Source organism: Pinus tabuliformis, chromosome 7 (assembly GCF_031772625.1).
Source record: "Pinus tabuliformis cultivar Carrire ecotype Pingquan chromosome 7, CPIR1, whole genome shotgun sequence".
NCBI classification, from domain to species: domain Eukaryota; kingdom Viridiplantae; phylum Streptophyta; class Pinopsida; order Pinales; family Pinaceae; genus Pinus; species Pinus tabuliformis.
Genome location: NC_142293.1, coordinates 922,780,920 through 922,795,297, shown reverse-complemented (window position 1 = coordinate 922,795,297; position 14,378 = coordinate 922,780,920). Strand labels below are relative to the sequence as shown.

At 32.7% G+C, this 14,378-nt stretch overlaps 2 pseudogenes; one reads left to right on the top strand and one right to left on the bottom strand.

Moving 5' to 3' along the window:
- Positions 1 to 7,632: 7,632 nt before the first annotated feature.
- LOC149250665 (AAA-ATPase At5g57480 pseudogene) lies at positions 7,633 to 9,391 on the bottom strand (annotated as a pseudogene).
- Positions 9,392 to 14,020: 4,629 nt separating this feature from the next.
- Positions 14,021 to 14,130, top strand: LOC149250664 (U6 spliceosomal RNA; annotated as a pseudogene).
- The last annotated feature ends 248 nt before the right edge of the window (positions 14,131 to 14,378 follow it).

Genomic DNA, 14,378 nt, shown 5'->3' with positions numbered 1-14,378 from the left:
AATTGAGGCAACAACCTTAGTGAAGGCACCTACCTCCTTCTTCAACCTGTTGTGGATAACTTTTTACAATATTCCAAACTAGATTCACAAGCTCAAATCACAACCAAATCATCTCGCCTCTTGTTCATCTGCAACTTCAACATGTCAAAAACTTGTTCATGTATTCTTATTGACAATAATCATGACTTCCTTGATCTAAAAAATTGTTTGAAACTTCCCTCTTTCAAATTAAAAAAGAATCCAATGAAAACCCCTCTTCCCAAAATAATTATGTTCTCAAATTGACCCACAAAAACATTAGAAATATTATATTTTCTACAAAATGGTTCTATCTGGCGCATTTTCTACAAAATGCACTAATCCTGGTAGTCATTCTACAAAATCTTATTACAGATTGGTTAGTAGTTCGATAAAATGGACATTATTGGGGTAAACTAAAATTAAACTTCGGCCAACCCAATCGAGTTCAAGCCTTCGACCTCCTGAGGAACTACAACATTCTCTGCCAACTATGCTACCATAGGCCTTGGTAAAGGTCTGCATAAAAATTCATAGTATACATCATTCGAATGCCACAAACCAGTCATGGAGAGCCATGTTGGAGATCCATTTCAAAAACCACAAGCCAATCACATAACACCATGTAAACTGGCACTAAGAGCCACATCACTTACACAAACAACCACAAAGAGCTACGTCAACTACCACAATCAATCACAAATAGCCACATCAACTGCCACAAAGAGCCATGTCAACTACCGCAACCAATCACAAAGAGTCCCATCAACCACCACAACCAATCACAAAGAGCCATGCCAACTTCCATAGAGCCACACGTCAACTGATGTAGAGAGCCACACGTCAACTGATGTAGAGAGCCACGCCAATTTCTGTAGAGAGCCATGTTAATTACCATAACCAACAACAGAGAGTGACCTCAACTTCCAAAACCAATCATAGAGATCCATGTCAACTAACAAAGAGAGCCATGTCAATTTCCACAACCAATCATAGAAAGCCATGTCACTATCACAAACTAATCATAGAATGCCACATCAATAGTCACAAAGAGCAATGCCAACTAATAAAGACCAATTGCGAAGTGCCATGCCAACAATTGTAGACAGTAGTGTTAACTAATAAATACCAATCACAAAGTGCCACGTCCACAGACACAGACCAGTCACAAAAATTGTGTGAAAAACATGAAAAACCACGTCAAATGCCACAGTCCAGTCACAGAGAACCATTCCAATAGTCACGTACAAATCACATCATAAAAAAATCTAGACCAAATTAAACCTGTGACCTCTAGAATAAAACTCTTCGCTAAAACCACAAAGGTTAGGCCTTCACATGTTGAACCATGACCACACCCTTTCCACTTGAACTCAATTATATATTTATATAAGAGCGAGGGGGCTAATCTAAGATGGGGTTGGTGCTTTATAAAGCCATTCCATGTGACCCAGACCCATGGGTCATTGGATGCCCCTACGTTGATGCCATCATGATGTCATAGTTTCCACATGGCACACCTTGAGTGGTGCAATGTGTCATACAAATTCACCCTTATTGGCAAAAAAAAGTGGCAATTATACTTGCCACATGGTAGTCATTTGTACTGCCACATCATCTTGATGATGTTATCATGTTGATGTGTCATGGTATTATTGGGCCACACTTATATGTTGACATTGTCATGCTAACATGCCATGCTATTAATGGGTCACGCTTATATGATGATGTGTCATGTTATCACTGGGCCATGCTTATCTTCTGATTTCATCAACGAGTTGACATGTCATACTTATGAGGGGGCATGCATGTTGTTAAATAGTGTGCAATTTAACGCTCTGTTGATTATAGATCTTCCTCCACTTAATCACAACCTTTGGATCTGCCGAAAAATGTGTTATGTTTAACTCGTTAAACATTGTGCTAGTTGAGAATCCACTGCCACTGATTGGTTATGGAAATGCTGATCCATTCTGGAACATGAACATATTTTAACAAATTTGGTGTTTTATAATAAAATTTAGTGTGTTTTTCCTCATTGTAGCTGTCAATTTCAAATTGTCAAAACTTCTCGTTTGGGAGGAGTTTTTCCAAGTGTGATATACTATTGGAAAGGTCTCAGAGAAGCCTATCCAACCATGCCATCCATAGATTCATTTGTGCATCATAACTTTACAAAAATCTCACTAAGATTTGAGGCACTTAGACACCATTTGATGAGGATTTTGTCAAGACAAGATCATCGGGTTGTCATATTGTTTCCTTAGACTCATTGTTGCTTCCTTAGACTTCCCCTTTGACATCAATGACACTGCTTATCATAAATTAAAACATTATGTCCAACATAATACGGTATGAGTGGTTGATATGAAGGACAAAATGTGAGTAAATATCATAAATAAAGTTTCTTGGGTTATGCCAAGTGTGGAATGTTGAATGTAAAACATGCAATTGAGGTAGCTTTTTTAAGAAACCTTTTCAAAGGAATAAAGAAGTTACACATTATAAACTTTAGAATATAAGGGTGTATGGACATTTTGAAGTTTCCTTTTATTAAATAACAAGAAATAACAAATTCCAAACCGCTCACGTAATAAAACATGATTCCATTTGACACAATGTTAGCATAACCTCTAACCTATAAGTTAAATTCAATTTCTTGATGCAATAAATTCTCTAATTCATCACTGTGACCGATCCTGTAGTTCATTATTGTGACAAATGCTTCAGCACACCATTATGAAAAGTTATTAATTATTGAGGAAAACTTGAGTTTGTCAAAGAATATTTTGAAGTTCAATTAAAGAAAGATTTTTATAATTCATTGAAGAAGAATTTTGAACTTTGGAAATGAGGAAAATTTCATAGTCCGTTGAAGAAGAATTTCAAATTTTAGCAATGAAAGAAATTTCATTATTGTGACAAATGCTTCAGCACACCATTATGAAAAGTTATTAATTATTGAGGAAAACTTGAGTTTGTCAAAGAATATTTTGAAGTTCAATTAAAGAAAGATTTTTATAATTCATTGAAGAAGAATTTTGAACTTTGGAAATGAGGAAAATTTCATAGTCCGTTGAAGAAGAATTTCAAATTTTAGCAATGAAAGAAATTTCATAATCTGATGATGAGAGAAATTTCACATTTTGTTGAAGAAGAATTTCGAGGTTTGTGAATGAAAAAAAATTCACAATCCACGAAAGTAGAATTTTGAAGTTTGGTAAAAATAAATTTCATAATCCACTATGGAAGAATTTTGAATTTTGGTGATAAGAGAAATTTCATAGTCCACCAAAGAAGAATTTTGAAGTTTAAAAAAAGAATTTTGAAGTTTAAAAATGAGGGAAATTTTATAGTTTGTTGAAGATGAGGACATTTAAAAGGTTTCCAAATGGCATGTTGTAGTTTCCAATGATAACTTTTTGTAGTAAGTGATGAGAATATTTTGTAGTTTTACAAAGGACATTTTGAAGTTCACTAATGAAAACAAATTTCAAAGTGTATTGATTTTGAATTTTAGTGAAAATACCATTTTGAAGAAGTTCGTTGATGCTAGATAAAATTTGAAGTCCATTGATGGACAAATTTTGAAGTTCATCATTGAGACAAATTTCAAAGTTTACTAATGTGAAAAACTAGAGTTCACCAATGAGGAAAATATGGATTTTGCTAATAGAGAAAAATATGAATTTCATCAATGGGATGAAAAATGGAGTTTTTCGATGAGAAGAAATATGGAGTTTTCCTATGGGGAAAATATGAAGTGTGTTGATAAAAAGAAAATTATCAGGAGCTAATGAAATGAAAAGGACAATGACATGGCCACATTAGGGATTGAGAAGTGAACATCAATGTCACATGAATAATCACTTCCTATAACATGTCATATATATATATATATATATCCAAATTTTTGTTTTGACTAAATAGGAGTGTAAAATTTTAGAACTATGTGAAATTTTAGAGCATGGCTCACACTGAGGAGATTATAAATGCAGTAATGAGGGTTTCTGGCCAATTTTACTACAATTTTTATAAAATTTATGAATTAATTGTTTTTTAAGAACATTGCAGTATTAATTGACAAAGTATCTATTGTTAATGAAATTTTTACAGAGAATGATGGAAATGTACATAATGAAACCTAGTGAAGATTTTGAAAAAATTCCAAGGGGATTGTAATCGAGACAAAAAAATGGGCCAAAACTCACTATTCTAGAAACTTCTTGAGGATTTTTGAGATCTTGAGATAAGGAAAGAGATACCATATCACAAATCTAAAAGTAAGCAATTACTTGACATTTTAACTCTTTAATTAGCTACACAAATTTCCCTTATTAAAAGTTTGCTAATTTTATTATGTTTGGGAGATAGCAATTTTTTCTAAAAAGTCTAAATTTAGAAAAAATATAAAAAAGTCAAAATTGATAACTCTATATTTATACAAAATTTTATTAGTACATTAAATCACTAAATTGAAACTTGTTGTATACTTACCATCATGAGTATTAACTATGCTTAATACAAAAGTACAAAAAGGGTAATTTTTTTTAATTTAAAAAGCCACAACTTTAATCTCATAACTCAAATTGAGGCATGAGTATAGTTAGAAAATTGAGCTAGATAGGATTATGTATAAAGGCTCTGAATTTTGGTTACTTTAGTAATGATATTCATAAATTGAGATGAATAATGACTTATGACGTAAATTAATGAAATATTTAATATATATAATTTTAACAATAATCGTTACATGTACATTTTTGTAGAATTAAAGATCAAGATATTTTTAAGGAATCTAATATTATACCTATGTATAGTATTCAAGATGATTATTTTAGTTTAAAAAATCATAGATATGTAATGTAAAATAATATTCAATAAAATAGATATAATTTACTATGAAAACTAATAAATTTTTGGTGAATATTATCAATTTAATCATATCTACCTAGAAAATAGGTGATTTTTCAACTAAATTGACAATTGTTTTTAAAGAAAAAGTCCAAAAAATAGCCAATTGGTTAGATTTTTACCCTGAAAAATTCAGGGTTAAGGGTATATGTAGAAGATATTAAGATTGGGATGAGGACCAAAGAGATGGATGATGGAGAAGATTCTTATAGGAATAAATATTAAATCAATTGTTTGAATATCATCATTAAAAATGAAGAAACATAGTCCAATGGACATAGAAGCGGGTAAAGTTAATGGAGTTGGTTGAGATAATGAAAAGTTTAAAGAATGAAGTGTGAAGTTACATATAATATAATGAAAAGTTAATAATAGTGGGGAGAAGAACCCCATTAATACATAATTGCCTTAGAGTCTGAATAACATGAAAAGATAAATCAATAAGGATTCCATCACAAAACATGTAGCTAGTGGAGTTAGTAGATTATAGATCCCATCAAAGGTTATATGAACATAGTGGATTAAGGAACTCAAGAAGTACTGGTGAGAATTTTGATTCACCAAGGCATTCATCCATAAGAGATCCTTCATCCTCAAGATTGGAAAGTATCCCAAATTTGTATCCTCAAAAGCATCAAAGGAGAAGGTTAAAGGATTAAGGAATTCAAGAAATACTAGTGGGAATTATGATTCACCAAGGTGTTCATCCATAAGAGATCATTCATTCTCAAGATTGGAAAGTATCCTAAGTTTGTCTCTTATAAAGCATTAAATAAGAAGGTTTGAGTTGGAAATTTTGGCTCAAGCCACCAATATCTTATAGAGAACATAAGAAAGGTGAAGATTCTAAAAAATGGTTATTTGGTATTACAAAATACTTTTAGTTGTATAATTATTCATCAAATCTAAAAGCAAGGATTGACATACATCATCTTTAAGATAAAGATTCCATTTGGTGGGACCTTCAAAATTTCTTAACAATTATTCAAGATTAACTAAAATATACCTCTTGATACTATGCTAACCAATTTATTATGGATGAGACAATTTTAATAATTAGTATAATTGTCTAATTTGGAGTTGGTAAGATGGTGAAAGTTTATAAGCATTGGTAATAGAGTCAATTTAAGATTCATTTTATAAGATTATGTCAACCATTAGTTTTATAAATTTATATATTAACGTGATATTATTTATTATTTGATAATTTGTACTATAATTATATTGATAGACGTGTTTATTTTGGAATAAGGTTTCCAAAATTTTAATTTAATTATCAATAATATTAGGTGGATGGTAGAGTTTAACCTCCATAGAGTATGCTAGACTATTCTTAGTAATATATATTGATGAAAGGTTGTGATTTATTCTCTTTTTGCCTTTTTAATTAAATTGATTAATAAAAAGTGCCATATGAATATGCGTAATGATTTTTTGGGCATGTGGTATTAGTAAACAATGGTATGGCCCATGATATTATAATAAAACCTATTTATAAGTTAACAATCTCCAAAATAAAGAGGAATACATTTTCATAGTTAAAAATCTTGTTATATGTTATTTTAAATGTTTATATGTAATTCATATTAATTATTTTTATAATAATAAAAATAAAAATAATAATAAAGTTATAATATAATTAATTTTTAAGATTTTTTTTTTAATACCTAAAATGTTATTCGCATTAATTTTACTTTGACTGTGTATTAATTTGTTTTTGACCAAAAGTTTGTGCATCTTATCTATAGTTTAACATTGAGTTTTTATTTTTTGTTATTTATTTATTTATTTGCGTATTGATTTGTTTTTGACCAAAAGTTTGTGCACTTTATCCATAATTTAACATTGAGAATTCAATTTTTGTTATTTATTTATTTATTTAATTATAGTGATTGGTAAAGGTCTTATTATGGGTTTTTTAATACTTTGTTTTTAGTTTTTATTGAATTTTTTATTTTGATTTTTAAATTTTTTTCTATTATTTCTATTTTCATGAATTATAGTTTTTCCTCCATATTTTCAATTTAAGATGACTTATTATTATATTAAATATATATATATATATATATGTTAATATAAATAAAATTAGTGAATCATATTTTAACTTTTGGTTATGACATTCAATACTAAAACATTTTATTAGTTTTATTTTTTTATTTTTGTGACGAATTTTTTATCTGTATTATTTTTTAGTTTAATTATGCTAAGCCATATATACTAACTATAATGGGACCTTTGTTTAAATTCTAATAATATGAGATGGATTATTAAGTAAATGTTTGAATGCCTATCAAAAGTTTTAATCATTTAATTTATATAAAACTAATGATATTTAGTAGATCTGAAAAAATAAATATAAATTTAAAAATATAAAGCGAATAATATCTTAAAACGAATTTAATTTATAATGGTAATATAATGATTTGAATTAAAGTAATCATTAATATGTGAAATTTTCAATTTGACTTGAATGTAAATAAAAAACTATTGGCATGACCATTAATCTGTGAGCAGAACACATCAGATGATAAACATTAATTTGCTAGCATCAAAACACGTCAGATCAGATCACAATTGCCCATGTAATCCTAGGAGCCAACAGAGAAACTAAGGCTGGAATTATCTGTTTACCTGTGTGCTGGTCTCTGCAATAACTGATAACATTTGAAATATAAAAAAGAGATTCGGGAGAACGAGAAACCCAGAACAGCATGCAAGTCATTGAAATAATCCACTGAAACACAATTACAGTTCCAAAAATCCCTACGATCAACAAGTATAAATTTATAACAAGATTTCTGCACAGATCAGTTCCATCAGACCTGCAAATACCAAATGGTTAGGATTTATATTTCGTCTCTTTGAATCTCCTAAATGATGTTCATTTTTTTAGATCCTTCACTTTTCCGCACCGCACACATACTTCCATCGACCAAGGTTCGAATCCCGTGTGTGGACTGTGGTGACGTTGAATCCTGTGCGCCAGCACATGGACCAAATGCTGCAAGGCCGCGCCAGCGTCCCCGCGGTTCCTGAGCAGCAACTCGGTCACATGAGCCGGGGTCACGCGGGCGTCCTCTATGAGAGACTCCACTTCGGCCGAGAGATTATGGTGGTCATGGGCGCCGAGATAATTGGCGGCCAGGATCTTGAAGGCCGGAACCGTGCAGAAGGACATGAGTATATGGCTGTCCATACGACCGCAGCGTAAGAGAGCCGGGTCGAGCTTTGCCACGTGGTTTGTTGTGAAGACAAAAATCCTTTCGGTGCCGCAGCAGGACCAGAGACCATCGGTGAAATTCAGGAGCCCCGAGAGAGTAATGGTAGGATTAGGATTATCGTTGTTCGTCTTGTCGTTGTCGCCGTCGTTATCGTTGCCCGCTCGGGCAACGAGATTGAGGGAAGCGCAGTCGATGTCTTCGATGACAATGATGGATTTGTTCGTGGTCGTGACGAGCAATCTCCGGAGCTCGGCGTTGGTGCGAACCATGGAGAGCTCGAGATCGTAGACATCGTAGCTCAAGAAATTGGCCATTGCGGCGATCAAGCTGGACTTGCCGGTGCCCGGTGGCCCATGGAGTAGATACCCGCGCTTCCAGGCCCGGCCGGTTCTCTCGTAAAAGCTTTGCCCGGCGACGAATGCTCGTAAGTCCGCCACGATTTCGGCCTTTTGGCGGGGATCGATGGCGAGCGTCTTGAAAGTGCTGGGATGTCCGAAGGGCACCGCTTCCCACGGCTGCGACCGAGCGGCGGCGGCGGCACCACCCCGTGAGTTTGTGTAGAGAAGTCGGTCTCGCGAATGTCGGCGGATTTCGGCGGCGCGGGCCATGATGTGGTCGAGGTAGGGGCGGAGGAGTTGGTCTCTGTGTTTGGTTCTCATGCAAAGAACGAAGCGTCGCTCGTCGCTCTTGTCTCCAACGCGGTGCTCCCACCAGAGCGGGACGCCGCCGTAGGCGTCCGCGACTCTGTCGTTGCGGGAGATTGCGACGGAGGTGGCGGTGGCGTTGCGGGTGCGCGAGAGGCTGAGGCGGCGGGGCGCAGCGGCGGAGGAGGAGATGACGGCGGGGCTGGTTCCAAGGTGGAGCTGGAGCGCCGTGTAGAGCTCGTTGCTGGTTACGCCTTCGAACTCCGGGACGTCGAAGTATGTATAGGGTGAGAACCATCTGAGAAGCCCGTCAAGTGACTGGGAGAGAATGCGGCGGAGTTGGGGTGGGAGGAATGCTTGGAGAAGTGAGTGGGCCAACGCCAAGGCTCCGACTACAGAGGCAATGGATGCCCAGTGATCCATCTTCTCTGATTGAATTTCACTGCAGGGACAACACTGGTATATAAAATAGTGGGGCAAAGTAGCTGGATTTGGATTTGCTTTAACCGAAATCCAACGAGCAATTTCTTTTTCCGTTGAAACTGACCCTGAGATCCTCTGCACTCGCAAATGTTGATCGTACAGCATACTGGTTGTACTTATGGACTCGGCGACTTCGAAAATCGTATTGAATTTGATGCAGCTTAATTATGTCATAATAATATTATTTTGTTGGTGTAAGTATTGCCGTAATAATATTTTGTTGGTAGCCTACTCAGCTTTCTTGTCGGTGTAAGTATTGCCGTCATAATATTTTGTTGGTGTAAGTATTGCCGTAGCCTACTCAGCTTTCAAAGTTATATAAAACATTATGGAAATTTAGGAGATATTTAATAAAATCTAGTTGGAATTTTTGTAAATCTAGGTTATGGTGGTTCAATTTCAAGATTTTAGATGCAATAGGGGTTTTTGATGGGCTGGTTATTATTGTAAAACTTCAAAATTTTGGATGCAACAGGATTTTTTGAGACGTAGGATCTATTTCCATCATTAAAAACTAGATCAAAACATTTTTATTGGAGTTTTTTTGTAAATCCAGAGTATAGTTGTTAAACTTCAAGATTCTGGGTGCAACAGGGTTTTTTTTGATCGTGCTGAATCCATTTCCACCATTAAAAACTGGATTAAAACATTCCTACTGTTTATTGAAATTGAATTAAATTGTAATTTAGAAACAGTGGTTAAAATTTTTTATAAATATAATTTTATTGTAATTTAAATAATAATGATCCAATTTCTTTTTTTTCAAAATACTAAAGATTTCTATTAAAAATATTTTTTAATTTTGTTCCATAAATTTTAAAATCTCTTATTTAATTTTGATTGTTCAATAAATTTGAAAATCTCTTTTTTATCTTATCTTATATATTTATTTATTTATGATTTTTCTTAAATAAAAATAACTATTTTCATTAATTACTTAGTTAATAAATTAACAACTATAAATTTTAGTACTTAAAAAACAAAATCCTAAAAACATTTGCATAATGTTATTTGTGGCATCTTAAAAGACTAGACAAGAGTGTCTTTGCCAATCTGCAAGTTACAATTTCAAAATTTTAAACATTTAATTAAAAAATATATATATTTTTTAAAAATAATTTTAATATTTTTATTTTTTTCAAAATAAAATAAAAAATAATCTTACCCAACATTTCTTTTCTAATTACATATATTATAATTTTATTTTTTTAAATTAAATATAATCATGGTTACACATAATTTCACTTTTAACTAAATACTTAAATCATAACTTTATAAAATTCCATCCAAATGAAACATAATAAAAATTCACGGTTTATTCATATGTTCTGATTATGGTTATATTTTGAGTAACCTTTCAACTTTCATCAAACAAAATAAATCATTTTACACAATAAAGATCCAATGTTGGCTATACTTGGATTTTTAAGTAGGATGGAATGAGTTTATATATATACATATATATTTTAATTTATTTTATTTATTGGTATTGTTGAAAAAGTGATTAATTTCTATTTAGATAATATATGTGGAATATAAGTTTTTAAATACTTAATGAAATTTTTTATGATAAATATTGGATGAAAATTTTGTAAAAATGTTGCATTTTTTAAAAATTAAAAAAAAATGATAGTTATAATGATGATGGTGGTGGTTGACGTATCCACTTAAAGAAACGAATTATTTAATTTGATTTAAGATTTTATTCCCATGCTCAAAAAGCTTGGAGAGAAGCCTCCCGAGCTCACTATAATTTTGACAACCTAAAAGGCTAGGAAGGTCAGTATTGCAACAAAGATTAGACGAATTATTTAATTTGATTTAAGATTTTATTCCTATGCTCAAAAAGCTTGGAGAGAAGCCTCCCGAGCTCACTATAATTTTGACAACCTAAAAGGCTAGGAAGGTCAGTATTGCAACAAAGATTAGATTTTGAAACTGAGATCTAATGTGGTTGTACGTGGGGCACTCTAAGAGGAAGTTATTTTCATCCTCAATGTTCGTATTCTCATGGAGATGGCAAAACCTTTCCGTCCATGGTGTTTTAGGAACTGCCCAACGACCAATTTCACTATGGAGCTCATGAGAGTTCATTCTAATCTTGGTTGTATTAATTTTCTTCTTTGAGCTAGTTAAAATAGAGAGATACTTTTGATCTTCTAGGGTGGGGTTGATGACCTCCTTATAATATCTTAATTTTCTTTTAGCTCCTAAATCTTTCTCACACCACATTTTTTCTTTGAACTTAGAAGTAACAATATTTTTAATGTTATTAATGTTTTGCAATGCAATATTCTCGTCAATCTCCCAATGGTTTAACCAGGCCCTGGTGTCTTTATACCAACCTCGTTTGAGCCTTAGGTGGTTTTGGCTGGAATTTAAAGCTAGCTCAGGAATTCTATGGTCTCCTATGTTATTGAGTTTGTAGTTGTACAACAAAAGCCTAGTCATAGCTAGGCTCTCGATAGGGGAAATACCCACTTCTATAAGGAGAATAGGATAGGGTGTGTTGCTTTTAATTTTGAGGTTATACGTTATAAAACGCTTCCGGATTTGCTCAATCTTTCTCTAGGATTCTCTAGAGATGCTACAACCCCAAACCTCACATCCATATAAGATAACCGGAGTGACTAAAGTTTCAAAGAGGAACTTCTTTCTATCCCACATTATGAGGTTTTCCGTTTTACAATTATTTTTAAGACCAAAATAAGCTTTCCATCCCCCATTAATCCTTTTCTCAATGCTATAGTTCCAGTTGAGCTTGTGATGAATATCAATTCCTAGGTACTTGTAGGAAGACACTTCCTCCAAGTTACTATTGTCATACATAAAATTAGCGTAAGTGTCCTTCTTGGATTTGATAATCATAACATTTGTTCTGTCAGAGTTAACAATCATACCCATGGTAGAGCAGAAATCCTTAAGAAGTATAAGTTGCTTATCAAGATTAGATGGGCACCTTGCGAGAAGAACAATATCGTCATTGTAGAGAAGAAGGATTATGACTATCCCAGCTAAGATCGTGGCAGCACATCCTGCTTCCTCTAAACAACCTTCTAGCTTGTCGATGTAAATGCCAAATAGAGTAGGGGAGAGGGGGCAACCTTGTTTAACTCCAATATTACACTTAATATCTTTCGACTACCCCTCATTGCTCTTTAACTTGGCAATTACATTATGGTATAACCTTATAGCAGTAGCTCTGAACTCAAAAGGAACCTTTAGCTCTTCTAATATGTTCCAAAGGTTGTTTCTAGGAACCGTATCGAAAGCCTTTCTGAAGTCCACAAAGCAACAAAAGAGATTGGACTTGTCATTAAGGCATTCCTCCACAATGATCCTAAGCATAATGAGGTGATCTGTTGTTGAGTGTTGCTTTCTAAAACCTGCTTGGCCTTTAGCCTGCTTACCTTCACTTTCAAGCCATATGCTCAACTTCCTTTCCAAAATAATACCATATAACTCGGCTAGGAGAGGGCTTTAGCCTGCTTACCTTCACTTTCAAGCCATATGCTTAACTTCCTTTCCAAAATAATACCATATAACTTGACTAGGAGAGGGTTGATCATAACTATTTGATAATTAGAGGGGTTATTTGTATCCCCACTTCTAAAAATAGGGATAATGAGGCTTCGAGTCCATGGTTTAGGGAACCCTTGCTTGACCGCTTGATTGAAAAGCTTGTGAACGTGGGGGGTGAGGATAGGGCCTCCAATTTTTAAGATTTTCGCCTGGTAACCTTCAATGTCCTTAGCTTTCCCATTAGCAAAGCGATTAACCCCAAAATCAATGTCTTTTAGTGAGAAGACATTATAAAAACATCTATTACAAGTGAACATCTTTGATAAATTATTATATAATGATTTTTGTCTTTTAATGTGATTATTTTATTTTTATTTTTTTTCCTTTTCTTTATTTTATAGTTAGTATTTATTTGGTGTTTATGTCTATGTGAGATATAAGTTATTAGATATTTGTTTGAAAATTTTTGTATTATAAAAGTGAATATATATGAAATCTATTAAAAACATATGGGTATATTTCATATAACAAAATATATTTTTGGGATAATTTAATAACTATTTCTTTCCAAATTTACATATATATAATAAAAATTTTGAGTATAATGAAAATTGTTTTATATATACAATTTTAAAGACCGCTACTTATTTTTAATAAATCAAAATTAAAATAACTTGAGTGGACTTAATAATTAAAGTCATATATTTCATCTTAAAAAGTTAAAATTTAAATAAAAAATAAAATTTATATGCTTTAAAAAACTTTCTAAATTTACTGAAATCACAGATTTTAAATATATATATATATATATAAATCTTAAATATTATAAATTTTTTGGCTCACAAAAATTAAGACAACTTAAATAGATTTTAAAAATATATGTTTCATTATAAAAATACTTGAAATACTTACATATTCAAAAAAAAAAAATACAAATGTGAAATATGTACATCTCTAAGCATATATATTTTTATAGGCTTTAACCGTATTGGAAAACCCACTAATTTATATATATATATACATATATATTCATTAACAATGTTGAAAGATCAAATAATTTATGTATATATATAAACAATATTGAAAAATCCAACAATTCACGAATTCGAATATTTAGATATTTATAGACTTTAACGGTGTTGAAATTCTAATATTTAAATATTTATAGACTTTAACAGTGTTGAAAGACTTAATAATTCAAAAACTCTAATTACATAAGAGTTATCCATTTAGATCTCATACGTAAAACATTAAACTATACAGAGATAATTAGCATGGTGCTTGTCCCCGGAATGATACCCAAAAAATGAGAAATGATCCAAACTTTTTATCATGTAAAACTTCTAACGAAACTTTGGCCCTTCACCCTACATTCCTAAATGAATCCCTGCCAGCCTGACCACAAGAAATGCTGGATCCTTAATAGCGGCCATCTCCTACAGGCCGGTCTAACCTAATCACACTGGCGCATTCTCCTGGTTTAATTACAATGACGAGGACAGTCCCAATCCGGCGAGGGCACCCGTGCGCCTTATTACTTGGCGTGCACTCTTCCTCCGTAACCTCCTTATACGTC